The sequence below is a fragment of the Rhinolophus ferrumequinum genome, chromosome 25, assembly GCF_004115265.2.
Source record: "Rhinolophus ferrumequinum isolate MPI-CBG mRhiFer1 chromosome 25, mRhiFer1_v1.p, whole genome shotgun sequence".
NCBI lineage: Eukaryota > Metazoa > Chordata > Mammalia > Chiroptera > Rhinolophidae > Rhinolophus > Rhinolophus ferrumequinum.
In genome coordinates, this window is record NC_046308.1 from 2,542,821 (window position 1) to 2,562,771 (window position 19,951).

A 19,951-nucleotide genomic window follows, 5' to 3' on the forward strand; every position below is an offset into this window, starting at 1 on the left:
AGTTGCAGGGAGCCCAGCCCACCATCCCTTGTGGGAGTCGAACCAGCAATCTTGTGGTTGAGAGGACGTGCTCCAACCAACTGAGCCATCTGGAGCTCAGCGGCAGCTCAGCTGAAGGTGCTGTGTTCAATCTTAGTTTCAGGGGGCGGAGCCCACCATCCCTTGCAGGACTCTAGGAATCGAACTGGCAACCTTGTGGTTGAGAGCCCAGTGGCCCATGTGGGAATCGAACCGGCCGCCTTTGGAGTTAGGAGCATGGAGCTCTAACCACCTGAGCCACTGGGCCGGCCCCAGGATTTCTTCTTTTTAAGGCTGAATAATATTCCATTGCCTGGATATGCCAGTAGCCAAGATACGGAAGCCACCCAGTTGTCCGTGACAAATGAATGTACCTTGTGCATTTTCTAGCACCCCTGAGACCCAGAATCTCGGCAGGAATTAGTGATGGCAGTGAAAGGGAGGAAGCATAAGGATTCACCTTCAGAGAGACTTGGGTTCCAGTGCCAGCTCTGGGGCTCCTAAGACACCCTGCAAACACGTGTCCTCAACCTTAAAATGGGAGTGATTACAAGCTACCAGTGGTGTCTTGACGATTGGATGAGACAATACAACATTTCTAACACAAGACACAAAGTTTAGTTCCTATATAGAGACGTACATCAGTTTGAAATTATTTACGCCTTATTGACATCAGGAAAAGCAGGGCTGAAATTACAGCCAACCAAAGACGCATCCTCCTTTTAAAGGTGTTCAATCACTAGAGAAACATTTATTAAATGTGTCTCCTGGTGCCTATATTTCCAAGTCATTGACCATCTCAACCCGAGGAAAAGCCCGGAAACTACCCATCTGGCCACCTCCACTCGTTGTGTTGATTGATGGGGCAGATGACACCTTTTATGATAAGACACTAGCAAAATGATGTTTGCTTTTTAAAAATATCACAAGTCAATTGTTCCTTCATTCCAGAAAGAGCATGTACAAAATAGGGAGAGTAGCCAATTAATTTAGCTTTTGTCCAAAACTCTCTGACAATGATTGATACCCAAACATATTTAATTCACCGTACGTATCAGTAGGTGGGAAAAGAATTATGCAGATCTTTTCATTTGGCTGTTTATGAGGCAGGGTAGGTAAGCATTTTTCAAAGAAAAGAATAGTCAATGGAAAATTCAGACTTGGAGATGAAAATACAAACTCTTATTGGATTGAATAAGTAGATAGGTCACTTGGTTTAAAATAATAAAAAAACCAACATCTATGTGCTAAAACCTATAATTTGTCAGACGTGTCCTTAAAGAAAATTTGATTAAAAAAAAATCCCACTGATATAATCCCCAATTTAACTGAGTTAATAAGCAGTGTTAAAAACAATGAATTATATTTTAAAAATTTTTCATCACGTTAATAGAGCAATCACATTTAATAGTTTTAATTTTCAGAAATTAATTTGAACCAAATGATCTCAACTAGGTATAGTAATAGGATCAAGCGAATAGTTTCAGAATTAAACGAGTATTTATACAACTGCCTATGGTTTACGTTAAGGCGCTGTATAAGGGTTTGATTATCATTATTATTAATCATTTTAATTTTGTTGTAAAGTTCAGAAGCTGTCCTTAAACCTGATGAGTTCTAAAAAGCCTGGATTATTTCCAGAATCTAGAAAGAAGTAGCTTAGCGAAACTGTGGCTCTAACACTCAGGCATCAGTGTCTGTAGAAATCTGCCTCCGTTATTTCCAACCCATGGCCGTAGCAGTGCTGAAACCATGTTTCCCCAAAAATAAGACCGGCTCTTATATTAAGGTTTGCTCCAAAAGACGCATTAGGGCTTATGTTCAGGGGATGTCATCCTGAAAAATCATGCTGGGGCTTCTTTTCTGGTTAGGTCTTATTTTCGGGGAAACACAATACACACACACACACGTATATATGCATGACTCTCATGTACATATATATATGATACATATTTACACACATATATACATACATAAGTATGTATAAAAATATACATATGAGTTTAGATAAATATGTAAATATATATACACCTATATGTATATATACAGAGGGTGCCAAAAAATGTACACACATTTTAGGGAAAAACTATTAAACTTGTAATACTCAATATATACCAATAACAAAAGAGGAATACAAGTCACGTTTGACTTCTGGAATTATAAGAGGTGCTGAAAATGGTTCCCATTAGCGTCTGGACACTTCTGATTAGGACGAACTACTGCTTGAGCAATGTTGACACTTGTACACATTTTTTGGCACCCGTGGTATATACACTGATATGAAAATATATACATACCAATATATATACATACATATGTATATGTAAAATGCAATACGAAACATAAGTAAGGCTTTATTTAATTTTTAATATAAACATATGATTGAATTTGGGTATTTTTTTTTTACCAAAAAGTAAGGCAAGTGACTCTTTCTAAAGTTCTGTATGATGTTTTGGGGGACAGTAATTATCCTCTTCCATTCATTTTTTTAAATGACTTTATTGAGGTATAATGCACGTCCTACACAATTCACCAAATTAAAGCACACAATTCCATGTTTTTCAGTCTAGTTACAAAGTCCAGTTACAAAGATGTGCAGCCAAGACTGCAGTCTCACGTTAGAACGGTTTCGTCATCATCCCCAGAGAAAACCTCAGAGCCATCAGCAGTCACTCCTGAATGCCTCCCCCCATTTCCTGGCTGTGCACTGGCCGACTCTGGACATTTCTTATTAATGGGATCGTGCACTGTGTCCTCTTTTGTGACTGGCTGCTTTCACTCCGCGTGATGTCTTCAAGGTCCATCTGTGCTGTAGCGTGTCAGTACCTCACCCCTTTTTAGTAACAAACAAGATTCCACGGTGTGGACATGTGGCCCTTTGCTATTTATCATTTGATGGATGTTTGTGTCGTTCCCACTTTTTGGCTATTGTGACGGTCGCTGCTGTGAACATTCACTTACTGGTTTTGTGTGGACGTATGTTTTCATTTATCTCGCTGTTACAGTTTTCAGGTGCCTTGTTTCCTCTGTGATTGGAATAATGATATTTATCCACCGTGGTTAGATTTTCTTACTTTTAAGTTTTAGTCTTTTCATACTTTGAATTGCCAACAATAAATTTCCATTGGTTACAATAAAGTGGATGAAACGTGAATGAATTGTTCTCAACATCACATCGATAGGTGAATTTCAATTTTATCTCAATGGCACTTTTTAATGTGGAAAGTGGGAGCTATTGTTCGACATAATTGAAATCTCTGTGCCCGTTTGTGTGTCTAAATAATGAAAATCCTCTTGAGTGTGTCCTGCTGGTAATATTTAATTAAAAATATTGTGATGATTCCTTCATTGGGTTTAGTGCCTTCTCATTATCTTCAAACGTTGCAACAAAAGGGTGAATTTTCTATGAACGTGAAGCCTCAAACTCAATAAAGAGAAATAATTGAGCCACAAAATATGAGGCTCTTCAGTGAAATGAGAGATGAGACCTTTCCCATGGGGATAGGATGCTGCCCCCACGAACAGGAGCAAATGCCGGATGCCGGACACAAGGTGCCCAGTGCAGTTGCCGCTGCCGCCCACTGAGAGGCTGCAGGAAGGGGTGGGGCTTTGCAAAGCGGGGAGCGGGTGGTTGGTCTGAGGATGGATTTGCTTTCCCCAGGTCAGGAAGGTGCTGAGGACCCAACCCCCGTCTTGACATGTAAATTTGGGCAGGAAGTAGAGGGGACGCCAGGTCCCTTTGGCCTCAGAGCTGTGTCCAGGATGGAAAATCTGGGAAGCTCTGTGTGGCTGGCCCCCTGCCTCGTCACCCAGGCGTGGTGCTCCTGGTGGGGGGAGATTCGGTCAAGGACTCTGGTGAGAGAATAAGATGGAAGAAAATCAACATGACAACCACGAGGAACTGGAGCAAAACAGCACCCCCCAAATCACGTTTCCATCAGTCCTTTATCAGCGCTTGCTCCCCATTTCCCCACCAGCAGATGTGTGTGGAGAGGCAGTTGCCTGGTAAGCAGTGTGGTCTGCACTGAGATGGAAAGGATTTAATACTGGGGGGTCGGGACAGCTCCCCGTGCATCCTGCGGGTTCCAGGGGATTGGATGAAAGCACCATTTAGATGGTGCCCATGGGAGGGGCCATTTGGCACTGGCTGACACCGCAGCCTCCATAGCGAGGGCCCGTGAGGATATTCATTTAAAACCCAGGGCTCGTCCCTGGTGATTCCCGCCAGCAAGCGTGATGGGAAATTTGTTTCCAGCATCTGTTGGTTTCGAAACGTTTTCACCCTCTGTCCCTCCCCTGAATCTCTAACTCCAGAATTATTTTCTGTGGCTCCGAACAGAGCCAACCTCTGCCCCTCATTTGTTATCTTCCAGCGTGCAAGTGGGTTGTGGGCTGTTTTTCCTCCACAACCCAATTAATTTAGCATGAGGCTTTTATATTTTAATTCAAGTGGCGGTTTTCATAAATATTCATCAAACACAAGTAAGTTTCCGAGGGCAGCGGGCCATATGCCAGGGAAGAGGGACAAGGATACCTCCCGCTCCTGCCTCGCAGAAGCAGCTCTCCCTCCTGGGAGCTCAGTGTACGTGGCTTGTTCTAGAAGGACGTACTGAGGGCCAATGGGGGCGAGCCATGTGGATGGGACCTGAGGGTGCAGACTGATCGAGGCATCTCTCTCTCCCTAGATGCCTTTCGGCATAGCCACCCACCTACCTGTGGTCCAGCGCCACCTCCATCCACATCTGTAGCTTTACCTCTCTCTCAGCAGGTGTGTATCCTAGGTTTACACACACGCACGCGCGCACACACACACACACATTCGTATGCATGTAATCATATGTAGAACATGCACGTACTTCACTCTCGGGTACCTGTGTGCGAGGCCACAGCCGTTCAAAGCCCTGACCCTAACAATTCCGGTGTGAGAAGACGCCAGTCTAACGTCCCGAATGCTGGTCCCTGTGGGGACACCTACTGAACCACTGAGTTGGGCTGAGTCAGGGTCTCACCTGCCTGACTTTTGAGAGGATCATTTTAATGAAAATGTGAGCATTTTCAGGCCTATCACAGGGGTGGGACAAGGGGTGGAAGAATATCAGTATTTTTTTCAGAAAGTGAAACAAAGACTTCTGCAACCGTCAGTGTTTGGATTTAGTCTTTGAATGTCTGGCTCTCCTACAGCTCGATTTAACATAAACGCTGGTGGCGCTATTTGCTAACATTAAAGTTCCATCTGAGCTTAGATGGGTGACAGTGCTTGCTTGGGTCACTTAAGAGTCTCCATTATGACCAGACTGTAATTGTAATGAACAAGGTACCCGGCTGGCATTATGGGAGCAGAAATCAAAACAATAAAACCACGGTTATCCTGGCTTCGGTCGACCCCCACCTGGGAGTGTGTTTTCGAAAGAGGAGATGGGAGACGGGCTTAAGGCAATCAGCCAGGTTCTTACCAAATGGCCCCACGGTCACAGAGAAAGGAGGGTTTTAGTTCCATGAAGAACGTCTTTTTCATTTCATTGACAGCCACATTTGGTGTCCTAGCAAACACCCAGCTCTGCCGTGGATTCTAGAGCTTCTCACAGCACAGCTGCAAAGCAGAGCTTATTTTGGGGACTTGAGAGCATCTGTGTCACAAAAGCCTACCGGGAACATGGGCCATTTCAAGACCTCACTAGTAGGGTGGGTTTGAATCTCAGCTTATAAACTCAGGTTTGGGGGAATTTTCCAAAATAATAACTTCTTTTGTTTTGTGAGATGGATCTCACCTTGGTTTCTTTTCTGAGCCCCCGTTCATTACGCATGGTGGGAACGCCATCTCAGCAGACTCCGGGTCTACCTCCCACTTTTCTGAGTCTGGATCTAGGATCAGAAATCCCAGTTGTGCTAGACATCTGGCTGTCAAGTCTTCTGCACAAGCAGGTATCTTTTGTGCCAGAGTTAGGATTCCAATCCTGGCCCGGCTCCAACATTTACTTTCTGCTGCTCTTCTCTGCGTACATGGCTAGTTGGATTGGGGCGAAGTAGAGGCAGCAGCTTTTACTAAGTGGAAACTGGCTCTGTTGTCTTTTCCTGCCATGGAAGCTCTGAAACTGCTTCCCTGTCTTCATGAGCCCCTGTGTCAACGCATGCTAAAATTCTGTGTGTGGATTTTCCTATCCAACTCTTTCTTAACCAATGAGGATGAGTACAGTCGTATCTCTTCTCTTAGGTCCGAGTCTCCTGATAATACTGTGAGTGGATTTGGCAGGTACATTCATTCATAAGTGAATGAGTGGAGACCCTGGTGTTTTCAGGGGTTGCGTTTGTTAATGCAAAGCAGGGAAATAGCTAGAGGTGTCCTGGAACCATCTGCTGCTTCTTTTTGGCTGATACCGTTAGAACTGAAAAGTGTTCAATCCGTCTTTTCCTCTTTAGCTCCTTTCACACGAGTTTGTTTCCGGCAATCTTGGAAATCGCACATATTTCCAATATGAATTTTTATTGTATTCACTTTAAAAATTGCTGTGGGCCATACTATGGCCCATCAGTGTCTCTTCGTTTTAGAAATGGAAAATATGTGCCTTAAATCTCCACTTTGTGCTTAGAAAGGATCCACACATGGGGAAGAGCAGTTAAACGGGAGACATTTCTGAGAATTCTGCCCCCGTCCACCCCTGTCAGGAAGCATTATTAGGTTATATGTATAATGGGACAATTCTAGAATAAGGGAGACCCGGGTTTGACTCCTACTGCTGTTTGGCCTTAGATAAATTAAGAAACATTTGTTTCCTCAGTCCCCTCACTGTAAAATAGGGAGACTGCTGGTGTGCGTTACAACAGGCCTCGTGAGGATTGAGGAAAGCAGCCATGTAGGTGTGATGTGCAAAGAGGTGCCATTCAGCCTGGGTCAGGTCCAAACGCAGACACCCCACTGCCCGCTATCCACACTTGTAATTGCCCCGTGGATGGCTGAAGGGAGCTCAGAACACATATACGAGCTGGTTTAAAATAAATTTCACAGTTTCTTTATTACAGCAAAGTTTGAATGTGTAGGCCATAAGATATTCGCCAGACTTGTGATTCACTGACTCTATAGAATACGTACAAGAGACTAAGCTATGGGGTGGGGAGTTGAGAAAACCCACCGTATACAGCAAATTCACTCTCTCCATCCGCCTTTCAGAAATCATCACATTAGCTCTAGTAAATAGCATGAGATTTCAGGAAGGTAATTGGCTTTCCCATAGCTCTGCAAAAGGAAGCACGTTTCAAACAAAGACTTCACAACAGTTTGATTTAAAATATTACTTTTCTTTCTGTCAGAACCTCAGGAGGCTGGATGCCTATCCTTGTCTGGTCTTTGTGGGCCCAGCCAGAATAACTGTCAAGACCAATGATCTGAATGTCAAAACGCCTTATCTGTCAGTGTCCCCGTAAACTGTCATGTCATTAGCAGGAAGGAGAAAGCATGACCTGTGGGATCAAGGTGGAAGTGACTTTCCCTGTCCTTGGAGGAAAAGGTGATGAGCAAGATTCAGAAAAGGCTGTGGAAGTAGGCCTGTATGTGCTGATTGCAACCATCTTTAGAAATATAATTGAGCAAGAGAAAGAGAGGATCAGAACTCAGGGTATGGTCTGCTTCCATATGTATGGGTGGTGTATCCTGGGACGTGCACTGGATAACTCTGGAAACACACACACACACACACATACACACACACACACACACACACACGATTCAACAGTGACTATCTGTGGAGACCAAAACTGGAAGGTTGTGACATAAGGTAAAGACCATTCTAAAATATAATTTTACCCATGATGCTCCCTGCTACTCTTTATTTTTATCACAGACATTGTAATGTGTTTTTTTTATCCCATAAACACTGATTATTTCATTGTTCCCTGCTTATGTAATAACAACAGCAGCATTTATATCAGAAAACATTTCTTTCTTCTGTGCCAGGCATTATACGCAGGACTTATGTGTTGTTTTCTTCGATCTTCCTGACATTCCCCCAAAGCAGGGACATATTAAGTAGCCACATTTCACAGGATGGGAGCTGGAGGCTGAGGGAGGTTAGTTACACATGGACACATGACTACGGACCCGTGTCTCAAACCCTGTGCGACCCCTCCACGATCTGCCTGCTGCCCCACTGCCCTCAGTCCTTCCCGTTTCAAACAGGTTCTGGACTGCGGTCTCATGTACACACTTTTATGACTCATTAACTCAACTCTCTAGTGTGTTAAAGGTTGTATCAAGGAAAATTGGGCTATGAGTTTAGGATAATTTCCAGGAGGAAAAATTTTTATTGGCGCTTAAGTACCTTGGACTCCTTCCGTATTTTCACTTTTTCGATATCCATAACCAAAAAAGGAATTCATATTCATCTTCCCAAATTGCTGTCGTATTTTTTAAAACAGGGATGTTCTGTTTTTCAAAGCAGCTAATTTCTGGAATTATAATGTTGCCACCCCACCTCCAATCTTTTGACTAAATTGCCTGATGGCCTCGCATATCATTAAACAATTACTTGCACATTTCACTAGCAAAGCTCCGCTTGGAGCTCTGGCATTTTCCTCCAATGAGTGGTTCAGTGAAGACAAATTCATTTACTGACCTACAATTAAGTAAACATTTGATAAAATCCACTGTGTGTCTGGTTTGGGGAAACAAAGGAAGTCAGTCTCTAGAGCTTGGTGTAAAATTCCTGTGATGTTTAACTTGGTAATTCGTAGTATATGTGGCTGGTGGTAACAGTGACTGTGATTTTTGCAAGAAAGTGTCTGGATGGAATACTTAGTGATGACATGCAAAAATCTATGTTTTCCCTGTTCTTCTAGGATCATTAACTATGAGAGAGGAATAGACAGGTCTCATGAGTAAAGAGCAAATTAAATTAGCATAGTAGGCTTAGAGAAATACAAAATATTCCACTTATCTATTTATATATTTAAGGACAAGAACTATGAAACTGTTCAATAACAACAAATAAATATGTAAGTTCTGTTCTATATGATGGTCCATTAAGGATGAAAGTGAAGAGATGTGGAAGCTCAGAGGAACAGCACTGATGGACAGTGGAAAGTGGGAAGCCCCAGTTCCCCGACCGTTTTTTTTTGTTTAGGTTCCCATCACAGGGCAAGAATAATGTAACAGAAAAAGGACACGACATACATGAGAGAAGGTACACCTTCCAGGTCGTGTTCAGCTGGAATTAACACAGAGACTTGAAACAGCAGGCGTTTCCTCTTGCCTTCGTAGCAGTGGGGGTTCTTCTCAGGGTTGATTTAGCAGCTCCACGATATTATCAGGCACCCGGACTCTTTCCCTCCTTTCATTCTGCTTTCCACTTCATGTTGCTTTTTCCCCATGACTTGTTACTGCAAAGTCCCAAGTGGCTGCCTCAGAGCCAGGTGTGACATCCTCACAAGTACGTGCACGAAGTCCATACTTGTGACGGTCCTACATTACAGGGAACACGTCTCTGTACCATGGGCATCCAAGGTAGAACTGGATGAACTTAGCGGAGTGGGTTTATAGCTGACCAAGGGATCACACTCTCCACATGTGTATTTCGGCGACAAACACATCCTTCAATTGCAGAGTTTCTCAGAAGCGATTCATGTTTTCTGGCCTTTTGTGGAAATAAGAGAATGTGAGACCAAGCGAGTGACGGCCCCAGGGAGATGGGTATGAGTGGCCATGAGTTAGTCACTGCGATGAAGTCCATTGCTTTTTCCTTCAGACCGAGTGACAACAAAGAAGGTAGACATGAGACCTCAGCGGTTCTAGATGGCAAGGCTCCGTGTCTCCTTTTCAAATGAATGCGGTCAGTCTCTGTGTCAGTTGCATTCCTCCGGGGAATGGATGCCATAGTAGAGTAAGAAGCACAAGACATTGGGGGATCATGGAAAGGGGTCCCGAATGGGAAGGGGAGGCTTTCCCACGATGCAGGTCTGACATATGCAAGAGGAAAGCTTGAAGGAAGGAAGATTGCTCAGATAGATCCCCAGGCTGCGTGCAGCACTGGAAAAGCATGGCCGGTCCAGGGAGCAGCTCCTGTGATTAGACTGCCGGACACAAGTCTCCCACCGCGGGGACCTGGCCGGCCCCAGGCCCCCAGGCCACTTGCAGCAGCTTTCTGGAAGGGGAAAATGTGAACCGTGTGATTCCATAGCAGCTGCACACTCCTTTCCAAAATAGTGAATGTGAAAACATATTTAAAATCACAATAGGCAATCATTTGAGGAAAAGAAAAGTAGAAAATGTAACTAAGAATAAATAAGGGATACCTGAGATTGCTCCAACTCTATACCATTCAAGAACAAAAGGTCTGAATATGTTGGTCATATTTTCCATACAGAATTACTAGGATTGAAGAGTTACAATAATGACGCCTTAAATTGTGAAATAATTTTGGTTTCAAATAACAGTTCTAATATGATGTTCACACATACAAAAGGTACAATTCCAAACCAATTCTGACATGAAAACATGAAGGAACATACTGCGTTTCTCTGCTTTGTGGGTATTGGGCCCAAATATGTATGCTGCCCTTATGTCTTACAGACCCGGGCCTGCTGATGTCTTCCGTGCCTGAGCTGAAGTGTACCCACTGAAGCCATTTTAAAGAGTATGCGTCATCTCAGTGCTATTCTCAGTTTTACCAGCCATTTTGGAATCTTTTACCGGCCAAACCAACACCTTTCAAATATGTCTCCTCTATTGAAATCGATAATCCATTAGTCTATTGAATTCTTTGGCTCCTCTGAATCTGAAGTGTGTCTTGTCATTTTAAATGGTTTCAGCTGGGCATCTTTTGCCTGTGACTTCTGGCCGGTTCTAGATGTCCACCTGCTGTTCACATAATAACAAGCACAGGGGTCCGCCTGGAGCATGTTTTGATCAAAGCCTAAACGAGTAAGACTGCAGTTGTTTTTCCCCCAAAGAAATTAATTCATCACACATATAAAATCCTTTTCCTTGGAAATGCGAAAGCAGGTGGCTGCAATTTTTTATCAATTAAATTGTGAGCCTGTTTCTGTAACTTCCATTTTTTTTCTTCCTTAATGATATCTTTTTAACAAAAATGCTGATGTACGGTAATTTTCGCTGCTTGGGTTTTTGATGTCCATCTTCTGTCGTGGAAAGTTTTAATGAGAAATGTAACCATTTTCTGACTATTTACAGGAAAACTGATGGGCAAAAATGTGAACTTAGTTTGCACACACACACACTCACTCACACACACTCACACACTTACAGCACGTGTGGAAATCATGGCTGTGGACAAAATGTAATTTTGTCCATCTCAGTTATTCCTTATTTATTCTTATTTACATTTTCTACTTTTCGTTTTCCCAAAATGATTGGCTTTTGTAATTTTCTTCTGCTCATCTTTGTGCTTCATTAAAATAAAAATTCTTTCTTCTTAAAAAAAAGGAGATGAAATTCACGACTAAAGAAAGCAAGATGAAGACAGTATGTGATGTTAAGGCAAAACTAGATAAGTTGTGACGACCAAGTGAGGTATCAGATAGTGAAGAAATGTGCCATTTTCCTGTCACCAACAGCTTTCATTTTTCCTCTGCTCCTCTTTTTCTGCTTGAGTAGAAGCACAGAAGTGTTTCTGGCAGTGAGCTGGGACGTGGACATTTTGTCGTGACATCCAAGGAGCGGAATGGGCCGCTGTCCCTGCAGCTCTGGGGACGTCCACATGGCTCTTCCCATGGCTGTGGGGGCCCCATAGCACCCCTCTTTTTGCTCCTGACAGATTTACACTATTATTTACTCTCAAGGCCAGGGCTTGAACGAGCATAGGCAGTCCCTGCCACCATCATGTGTACTGTCACCAGCCCCGTAAGCCCCGTTCCCACCACTGTCACAATCACCACCACTGCTGTTTGTCTCCGGTTTCCCCCAGTCTCCCTAAGCCACTGTGCCTACAGAAGCAGCACTGCCTCCAACACCAATACAAGCCCCCAAGCGGGGGTGTGAACTTGACTTCTCACGCTGCTGTGGGGGCCAAGCCTTCCTCAGCCATCCGAGAAGAGCCCCTCCCCACACACATAGCCTCATGGTTCGGGTCCACATTCAGGACTCTGGAGTAGATGCTACCCTAGGTCCTTTCCGGCTAGGAATATCTATCTATACTCAGAATGTTAATAAGGCAATATTTATTAATAACCAGACGACTCCATGGCAGTCTTAACAGGAAGGATTGTATTTCTTCAGCTGGCATGCAGGGAGATAGATATGTAAAAAGCTATACCACTTTCTGTGTGTATAAACTTTCTCTTAAAGTTATGAGATATTCTGCGAGACTAAGTCCCTGTTTTCTTGAGTATGTACCAGATGTCTCAGTTAGCTTTTGATAACCAACCAAACCCTACGTTGAGTAAAACACCATCATCAGCTTGCTCACCAGTCTGTGGGTTGGTGACCTGGGCCGAGCTCACCTGGGACAACTTATCTGTGCTTCGTCTGATGTGCGCTGTTGTCATTCACGCCTTCATGGTCGGCTGACAAGTGGCCACACTCACATGTCTCTCATGATACAGAGACATGGGAACATAGGATCCAGGAGGAGGAGAAAATAGAGCAGTAGTAGTAGATAGAGGAATGACACAGATGACGGAAATAGAACGAGGTTATTAAAATGGCGATCATAAATATACTGCATTTGGCCCACAAGGTATTGGAAAGTGTGTGTCTAAGAAGAGATATGGAAAGAAAGACCCAACCTCTGGAAAAGGTAGGTAGATAGATAGATAGATAGATAGATAGATAGATAGATAGATAGATATTTCTCTATAATGCCAGATACTAAATAAATATTTAGACGTTTAGGCCAGATGGCCTCTGCTGAACCTGATCAACTCTGCTCTTGGAATGTGAAAACCATCACAGACAGGAAGCCGATGAGAATAGCTGTGTTCCAATAAAACTTTATTACTTGAGTCATTTACACGTAGCCTTCTAAGTCACCACTGAGTTTGGAAGAAATGTGCAATATTCAGGAGACAGGGACTCGTTTGCATAATATTATTACTGTCTTTATCTGAATTCCAAAACATCTCAAAAAAATTATTTCAAGATGGCATTTGTGTTTTTATCTTGGTGGTGGGATTAGAAACAACAGTTATTTTCTCTGTAAATTTTGGTGCCTCCCAAGTGTCCTCTAGTGAGCAAGTGCTACATTTGTCCTAAAAAAGGAGTTTATATGAAAGGAAATGCATTGTCCTCGTCACTCTTAGTGAGTTTCTTAATTATTGGGCAAATGTTACACATTTCACACCCAATGGCACATGAGCAGAGCAGTTGATGTCTGCAGGATTCTCTGGAGCTGAGATGGCAAATTGGGTCCTGTGCAGCCTTTCCCTGTCGGTGGGGATTGTCTTAGGTAATGTGACGAGAGGGGTTCAGAGAGCAAAGCTTTGTGTCAGAGGGTCACGATTGATTATCAATGTCTGCTGTGGATGCAGAAGGGTAAACATGCTTCTCCCGCCTGTCACCTCCCCCATTTACAACACGCTGTGGTACGGCAGTTGTGAGGAAGCGTCTTTCCTGATGTTGGAAAAGTAAACCTAAATAATTTTTGCTTCACAGAAACACTCCATGTTAACAGAATTCATACAAAGCCAGCAATGAGACTCTCCTTCTACCCTAAAATTCTCCCCACCCTGAGTCTAACACTTGACACTTGTGCCACCACCGTCACCAGAAAGCAGGGCTGTTAGCACCGAGACTAAAGGGTGCGTTCCGAGTGAGTGACGTGTCCCTTATTATCTCGGTATAAATAACTCTAAAGACAATATCAAGGAGGCCAGGCCGCCTGTATTCATCTATGCAAATCGTGTTTCCAGAAAATAAATTGAGAAATTAAGCTCATCAGCTCAACCCTAAGCTAAAAATTACGTGATTAATCCTTACTTCGTTTTCCTTTAAGCAGCGTGCAGCCTATCAAAGATTGGAATCTGGTAGGTTACTACGTGAACTGCTTCGGGAAAGCAATCCTTTTAATTTTACATGTTTTGTCACTTTTGCATGGCGGCTAAGCCATTTAGTTACCTCCTTCCAGGTGCTTTTATGTAATTTATTTTCTCCCGACGAAGCGATACAACTTTTATGTTGCCTTCTTGCAAATCATCCAGCCTTTATCATTATCATGGATTCCAGATGAGACAAGGTATTTAATTCTATCCGATCGCAAGGTTGGCCAAACCCATAAAAACGCATTTGTTTCTGTCGCTGGTTTGGATAATCCTGACGTCATTCAGTGGCACAGCATCCCCCGCAGAACTATCCATCTGATCAAACAACTACAGACATTGTAGAGAAATGCGCAGCGTTCGGAGGACTCACACTCCTTGCCCTGGCCGAAAGCTGCGGGGAGGATTTGCGGGGCTTAATTCAGCACCAAATATGTTCGTTTGATTTCAAGTGGCCTGAGCCTCATGCAGTAACATTTTGGTACACCCTTTCCCTTGGTTTCGTATCTAGGACAGTGAATTGGAAACTCTGGGTACCATCTTCGGAGTTTGGGGTGCGTCTTTGGAGTGGATGGCCTGTGATCCTTGTTCCACCGCTGCAGAGGAGATGAACCAAAACGTCAGGGATGGTTCTGAGCGGGCGCAGGGTGTCCGGTGTCCCACTAGGGGGCGCTGTAATTCTGTGACGTTTATGTAAATACCTTTCAGTTTGGCTGTCACATCAGCTCAGAGGAAAACATTTACTTCATCCTCAGAGAATGTTCCCAGCCTTTCCTTTATAATGCGTTTGAAACTAAAGCCAGGGGTCTTAAAACAGAACGTGGACTCTGAGGAGGGTTTCTTGGGAGAAGCACCGTTTTCCAGTAATTGAGAGACAGAAAACGTCTTCTCTTTGATTCACTATTTGAATCAAACAACGCTAAACGTTGAAACCGCTTTTCACATTTGGTTTTAAGACAGATACGTGGGACTGCGAGGAGTTAATGTCCCAGGAGTAAGACCCTGCCAACAGGAAGTCGTTAAAAACGGGTTCCAGCCCCTGATTCCCCACGGGCACCATTCTAGGGGTTTTCCTGGGGTCCCCGTGGGACTGACCCGAGCGTCCACTGCAGTAACAACTCAGGTAGTCGTCTCTGATTAGTCCTTGCTCCCTCCCCCGACTTCTACTTCCTGAAACCACCTTCCAGAAAAGTGACATGTGCCCAAAGCCTTTCTCAGGCCCTGCCTCCTGGGAACAGCCCAGCAAGAGTGAAAGCTTTTCTCCTAACACGGACACAGGCGCTGATCTGAGACCCCGTGCCCTTTTCAACACAGACCCCTCCCGCCTCCGATTACTCTCAGCTTCACTTTCTTTAAAGGGGCAAGAAATAAAAGAACCTTGTGAAGCCATCTGAGTAAAGATGCCATCTGCCCTCTTTTGATTTTAAAAACATTTATGGTCATCTAGGTGTAGCTAATTGGCCAAAATATTTTTTCCTATCCAGTTTTTACACTGCAGTCAGTGTGGTTTCAAAGAAATGACATCTATTATTGCTTTCATATTCATTCTTCTGCTTTGCAGGCTAGTTATTTTACGCGAGTAAATAACAAGTAGGCGTCCCAAGTGTGTCTGCTCTGTGGAGGAGAATTAATTTGGTGGCGGGCAGAGGATGAATGAGAGCAAATGAATGAGAGCTGAAGTCAGAGGAGCAGGGAGGCATAGCTGCCCAGGGTCCAGGTGGTGGTAAAGCGTCGCAGAAGGAAAGGAAGGACCAGGTCCAGTTAGAATCTGGAGCGAGATCCAATGAGGAGGAACAGTCTTGTATTATATATTTATATTTATTAAATTTTTTCTATTACACTTGACATGCAATATTATATTAGTCTCAGGTGTACAGCATAGTGATTAGACATTTATAGAACTTACAAAGTGACCCCCGAATGAATCTAGTCCCCATCTGACTCCATACATAGTTATTCTAATATATTGACTATATTCCCTGTGCTATACTATTTTTATAACTGGCAATTTGTATTTCTTAGTCCCTTCACTTTTTTCACCTATCCCCCACCCCTCCCATCTGGTATCCATTAATTTTTTCTCTGTGTCCGTGAGTTGGTTTCTATTTTTTCGTTCATTTATCTTATTTTTTAGATTCCACATATAAGTGAGATCATATGGTATTTGTCTTTCTGTGTCTGCCTTATTTCACTTAGTATTATACCCTCTAGGTCCATCCATGTTGTTGCAGATGGCAAGATTTCATTCTTTTTTGTGGCCGAGTAATACTCCATTGTATACAAGTACCACTTCTTCTTTATCCAGTCGTCCAGTGGACGTCTAGATTGCTTCCATATCTTTTTGGCTATTGTATTATAAATAATGCTGCAGTAAACATAGGGGTACATATATCTTTTCTAATCAGTGTTTTAGATTTTTTTGGATAAATACCCAGAAGGAGAATTGTGGGTCATAAAGTAGTCGCTTATTTAATGTTTTGAGGAACCTCCATACTCTTTTCCACAGCGGCTGCACAAATTTGCAATCCCACCAACACTGCACGAGGGTTCCCTGCTCTCCACATTCTCGCCAGCACTTGTTTGCTGATTTATTGATATGGCCATTCTGACAAGAGTGAGGTGATGTCAAGAAGGAACATTCTTATATCCCCCCGGGTTGGTGAAGTGGGATGAGACCCCTGAGAATGATAACGAGCTTAAAATACACAAACAGTTTAGCAGGAGGAGCCCACAGAGGACGCATTTTTAAGTAAGCAATTGGGGACTTGGTTTCTCATCGAAGCAGGAAAGCAGATACAGAGGTAAACTGATTCTAATCTGGGAAAGTGACGCGTGAAAGTTTCTCAGGCCTTTGGTGTTTCTTACATAATCCAAACCTATGCAATACAATCATACATTTCCCAGCTCACACAGTCAGCTAAATGCGCCAAAGACACACAGGAAGGTTTAAGCCTGAAATGCTCCTATATCCCTAGGCTCTTGTTTGCACCACAGGGTATTTCTACTGAAACTGGAATTTCCATAAGAGCGGAAAAACAGACGCTTCACTCAGGTTTTTATTTATTACATTTAAAATGATCCTGTTTTTAATACATGAAACCAAAACCTTTCCCTCTACTAGTAATTGTCTTAATCTGATGGGCTTCCACTTTGATTCATGAAGAAAACAAGGGATTGCAAATCAGTGGTACAGGCAAATTAGCTGCTTTCTTCTTATGAACTAATACTGTGGTGTTGGAGCTCGTTTGCATGATGATGGGCAAAGCTAATCTTAAATAACTAAGTAGCAAATTCCTTAGGCAAGTTCTGCACTGTGGTAGAGGTGACACTTGTTATGCAAACAGAGCTCATCCCTGAGGGGAACTCGGTGCTCTGAGTTGGGAACAGAAAATGGAAGCAGGGTGTGTAGCCTCCGCTCTGTTTTCCCTGTGATGCCTCAGTACAACTCGTTTCCAGCAGTCCTTCCATTTCGTATACTGGAACTAACGATGGATATTGTCAGCGGAACTTCCGTGGTGCTCCTCGCGAGGGAGGGCACGTGACCCAGAGAGGCGCACCTTTGGGACTGGGGCAGAGCAGGCGAGCGAGCGTCGTTCTGTTGCATGTACCGTGTTGTTCCCTTTCTGGATGGTTCCAGCAGTGGGATCTCTGTCAGGTGCCAGGTTCTGGGAGCAGCCCTGATCTGTACAGGCCTCATCCAACACACCCCACTTCCTTCCAATCCTGTGACCCCCCCTTTATCTGCTCAACACACCTGAGAATCCCAACCAATAGTATACATTTAAAATGCACTCAATTTAATAAACATAACTCTTGAGTACCAGTTAGTTGCGTGGAATTTGGTTGGGGAGCTTAAGGAAAAGTTTTCATCAAAATTCTCAAGAATTTCTCTCCCCAAATATGATTTAGCATGACTATTTTAATAAATTTTATTTAAAAAAATTATAATGCATACCAAAAATATTTTATAAATCAGAAACACAATCCACTGCTGTATATGAATGTTCTGTATATTTAGAGACTGAATGTGGATTGTAATCATTTCAGTGAAGAAGAAAAAGAAGTAATTTTGTATCCTAGGAAGGAAACTACCAGGCTAACTGTATGTTTTTAAGCTTTGGAAAAAATAAGGATCCTATTGCATCACACACACACACACACACACACACACACACACACACACCCTCAGTACTTAAGCGGAGGACTGGACCTGGCCCAGGGCTCAATAAACATGCCACATGGTGGCCAAGATGGAGGGGTTGTCCCCCAAATACTGTGTCGCCCCCTTTCATAATCCACTGTTGTCATTGGAAGCAGCCGTCAGGTCGGGGCTGTACAGCTTATCTTGATGTCAGTAATGCATTGCGAGCATAGGCAGGCGTGTCAGGGACCTTTGCATGTGAGTGTAGCGGGTCTGCTTGTCCGTCTGTCGGCCGTGACAACAGTGAGCATGAGCACCACACGTCAGAGATGGCTGAGCACACGCCCCTTAGACGACAGTCACCTGGCCATCAGGAACGACTGTTTGTGTTTTATTGAAGCGAGAAACACTCTTTTGTCATGTTAGAGCCATTATGTGGTTCTGGGTTTGTTTGTTATGGTAGCCAGTGTCATCTCGTCTCACACACGGAGGACATTTCTGTATCCCATAGGAGTAGGAAAGTCTGATTTATCTATATGACTGCACACAGACATACACATACTTATGTTTATTTCCTCAGCAAAGTATTTACTGGCCACTTGCTAGGAGCTGTGTAGAAGACAAGTGAGCTATGGGGAGAATCACATCCAACCCTAGTAACGCTGCACCCTCCCATGCGGTCACACTCTAACAGTCTGTTATCTTCACTGTTAACTATTACTGTTAGCTATTTCTAGTTCCCTCAGTTAACTCATTGTTTCCCACAGCTTTTCTGTAAGGATCTCAAGTCTAGGAGTGACTAAAGGGGGACCAAACCCCAGAGATTCTATGTCCCCCTCCTTTACCCTGCAGCACACAGCGTTCCCCAAGCCCAGAGCGGACCCACGTGCCCAGACAGGACCTCATGATCTGAAACAAAACCAAAGATACATCAGGGACTCCAGAGCAGCCAAAGTAACTCAGTAATAAAAACACAGCAATAGATATTAGCTTTCTCTCCTTTTTCCCCGACCCTGCATGAAAATCACGATTTCCCTGTCATCTTTCATAGGATTAGCCTTACGAACCTGACAGAGCCAAAGGTTCTCTGTATGTGTCCAGTATTTCTGATCATTTCTTTCTTGTCCCTGCAGCCTCTCCCCCAGCCCCCTCCTAACCGTGCTTCTCTCCTGCCTTTCTCACAGGATCTGCATAATCATCCCTTTTTCCTGTATGTTCTTAGTTCTTAGAGATGTCAGTCTGCAGTGAATGAGCTGCAGAGAGAAGATATTTTAAATAACACCCTCTCATAACTGTCATCTGTCACCTTTAATCGCAAAGAAAAATAAACACGAAGCTTATGCATAATCCAAACCGCAACGTGAAATCATATTTAGGGTATTTAATAAATGCAGTTTTGGAAACTGGAATTTATAAGGAGGTCATATAAATAGCCTGATATTCCTATGAAGGGTTTTATACTTTCAAATGTTTCAAATAAATACCTTGTAGGCTGTAAATAAAGTGGCATACTTTGGGGAACTAAGCAGTGGAAAACACTTATTACTAGCACTCCCTTTCAAGTAAAAGCTCTCAAGATGCTCACTCTACGTTTCCAGAGGCAAAGACTTTGGGGTGGCATGAGGGCATCTGGGTGTCTTCCGTGTAATTCAGATTTCTGGAGGTCACAAAATTAAACTAAAGAAAATAAATCATTAGAATTTTATTAGGCAAAAAATATATGAAAAGAGTCTGCCTTTTCGCCACGCAGATTGCTGCCCCGTAGTGTTTCACCAGTGCAGTGGGCTGTGGGTGATTTGGGTCTGTTTTCCG